General features: G+C 62.8%; 1 protein-coding gene across 1 annotated transcript in view; it reads left to right on the forward strand.

The window, feature by feature from the left end:
- FIBCD1 (fibrinogen C domain containing 1) overlaps window positions 1–3,092 on the forward strand; it is a 20,980-nt gene that overhangs the window by 15,903 nt on the left and 1,985 nt on the right. The window lies entirely within an intron of this gene.

Consider the following 3,092-nt stretch of genomic DNA (forward strand, 5'->3'; position numbering starts at 1 on the left):
CCGATCTGGGATGCGGGGGTTTGGGGAGTGGTGCCCAGCGGGGTTCGGCAAGGAAGGGAGGGGGCTGCCTGGAGGGAGGGAGGAAGGGATGCAGCAGCCCGGGCAGGCTGGGCACCTCCGCTCATCTCGCTTTGGGCACAGACACCCGGCAGTGGCCTGGTCGAGCCAGCGAGGGACTGGCAGACACTCACCGTGGGGAGCCCTGAGCCCCACAAAGCCCCCGAGACTGGGATGAGGCTGCTGCTCCGTGGTTCCAGCCCACCCCATGGTGCTACTGTGGACGGGGAGGGCTCGGCTGGGCTGCAGCCCGTGCAGACGCCTGACCGATTCCTTCTCCAGCCCGTAAACATTCGCCTCTCCCCCAGCAAGAGCAACACAGCTGGAAAGGGACAACTATGAACTCCTTCACCCCCGTTGTCCCTGTCCTGGCTCCTGGAGGCTCCCGGCGGGTCGGGACACCCCCAAAGCAAGCTGGCATGGTGCTGCAATGGACACACACCCAGAACCGAGCACAGCACAGAGCTGTTTTGGTGGTGCTGGGGAAATGGGGAGAACGGCGAGGAGGAGGAGGGAGGCAAGGAAGGCTCACTTCCCAGCACGGTTCTGCCTGCATTCCCTTCCTCCCAGACCCGCTGGGACTCACATTGGAATTTTGCCATCCAAAAGCTCTGACCTTTCCTGAAATCCTTAGCTTCGGACAGCATGCCCACGTGCCCCCGGGCGAGCCCCCGCCACTCGCTCCCGGCCTGGGGACCCGCATTCCCTTTCACCCAGGATGAGCCACACTCTGGCTCAGCACCTGCAGATAATCAAAGCCTTTCATTTCTTCAAATCCCATTAAGGTTTTGCAAAAAGAAGCCCCAAGTGGGGCTTAGCATCTGCAGGGCCCTGATAACCGGGCAGCAGGTGATGCCTCGCGCCGGCCGACCCAACGAGGAGCCGCCACGGGGTGTGGGGCTGATTTCTCCTTCTGGCTCCCTAGAAGGACTCAAATGGGGGATTTTGTCAAAAAAGAAAAAAAAAAACAACAAAAAACCCAAGCCTGAGTAGGCTGTGTAGGAACGGGGGGGGACAGCCGGGACCCCGACACCCTTTACATGATTTTCTGCCTGCGCTATAGCAGCAACAGGGAGCAGAGCCCCCGCACCAGGCTCTGGCCCCTTTACATGATTTTCTGCCTGTGCTGTAGCAGCAACAGGGAGCAGAGCCCCCGCACCAGGCTCTGGCCCCAAGAAACACCACAGGATGGACAGACTGCCTGAGGAGGGGAGGAAAGCTCCCGCCATCCCCATTTCCAGCAGGGCTTAAGGCACGAGGAGATCAAAGGCTCATCCCCCTGGCTGTGGCAGATTTGTACTTCCCTGCGTGCTTCTCCCGCAAGTGCCCCTTCCCCACCTTGGACCCTGTGCTGGACGAGCCCTTTTGCCTCCCTGTCTGTCTGTCCTGCTGGGGAAGCAGGGACAAACAACGCATTGGGGATCACCGCAGCTTTCCCCTCTGCCAGAGACATTCCTCGGAGGCCTCGGGTGAGGATGAGCTCCGAGCACAGGCACCAGCTCTAGCCCCTCCGTCCCTGCCCAGAGCAGCTGGCCGGGCTGGGTTTCTCAAGTGATGGGATTTGGGGGAGCTCGGTGGTGGCATTTCCCAGCCAGCACACGAGCAGGAGCCCCCAGCAGCTCCCGAGGGGCTTCCTGCGCCCCACCGGACCCCTCCAGAAAGGGTCCTGCGCAGGCGGGGAGCACTATGCCCGTCTTTACTTTTTGTTCATTTGTTTCAGTAGATTAGCTGTAGCTGGGTTTTCTAGCGCTCGCCTTCAGGACAAGAGGGCACACGGAGCCACGTGCCCCGGGCAGGAAGGCTCGTCCCCTCGCTGGACCCCTCCACCAGTGTTTTTCCGTGCCAGGGAGGGGACATTGTATGTGCAGTTTGTTGGTAGCACACCCTTGTGTAACTGCCCGTGTCACCCAGGACTCCCTAATGACTTTGTTTTGAATTGCACGAGAGGTATTTAATCCACGCTGAGACGCAGGATTTCCCAGGATTATTCCCAAAAGCGCACGCGTCGCTCCGCGGCCCCGGATCAGGCTAAACCCGTCCACAGTGACACCTCCCCAGAGACGGGTGGGCAGGGGCGGCCGGGGGGTCCGGGACCTGGCCGCGTTTCTTCCCGGCGAAGCCCCGGGCTGGGTCATGGTGTGTAGCAGTGCCGTGAAGTCTAGGTCGTGTGTGAGTGATGTCCAATGCTGTACATGTGGACTTTCTAAACTCCTTAATAAAAGGAACTCATAGTTAGCTGGCGTGTTGGCAGCCGTGCCCTGGGCACGGTGCGGGGACATCGCCGGAGGAACCTGCCGTGGTGACGGCAAAGGGAGCGGCACCGGATTACCGCGGCAGCCGCCGTGCTGCGGGTGACGGCTCCTTCCCCAGGCCGGGCTCACGGCATGACATCCCTGGGAACCGGCCCATCGCGGGCTTGGCCTGCCCAAACCGCTCTGCAAAACTGCCGGGGAGGGCTGGGGTGACCCAGCGGGCCAGGGACGGGGCAGCGGAGGCTTCCCAGGGCTCCAGGGGCTGCAGCCTAAACCCAGGCACCGCGGGATCTCGGGGTGGCCCTGGGCCCAGGACAGGGGGTGGCAGGTCTCGGTGCCAAGGGGACCCACTCCGCCCTGCCTGTGTTGGTGGGCAGAGTGCTGAGCAATGCCCCGGCCCCTTCCCACTGAGCAGCGGGGTGCTGCCCACCCCATGCCCCGCTCTGCCCCAGGCCAGGATGGACCCGGGAGGGGACAGCTGAGCGCCAGGCGTTGGGGACCATGCTTTAGCACCGGTGGCTGTGGGCACTGGACAAGGATGGGGCAAGCACTCAGGCTTGTGCACGCAGGGCCAGTCCGTGAGCGGGTTTGGGGGTGCAGGGGTCTCCGCCAGTGCCTGCGCACCCACCACACTTGCACACAAATCGGGGACCCCCAGTTGCCGCACACAAGTATGCACCAGCCAAGGGGGTGGGGGACACTCATGCCCCTGGATGAGACCTTCCCTCCCGCCAGTGTCCCCGCCAGCTGCTGGTGACTCAAGGCCAGCTCAGCACGGCTCGC

This window comes from Pygoscelis adeliae, unplaced genomic scaffold, assembly GCF_000699105.1.
Source record: "Pygoscelis adeliae isolate BGI_AS28 unplaced genomic scaffold, ASM69910v1 Scaffold114, whole genome shotgun sequence".
Taxonomy (NCBI): Eukaryota; Metazoa; Chordata; class Aves; order Sphenisciformes; family Spheniscidae; genus Pygoscelis; species Pygoscelis adeliae.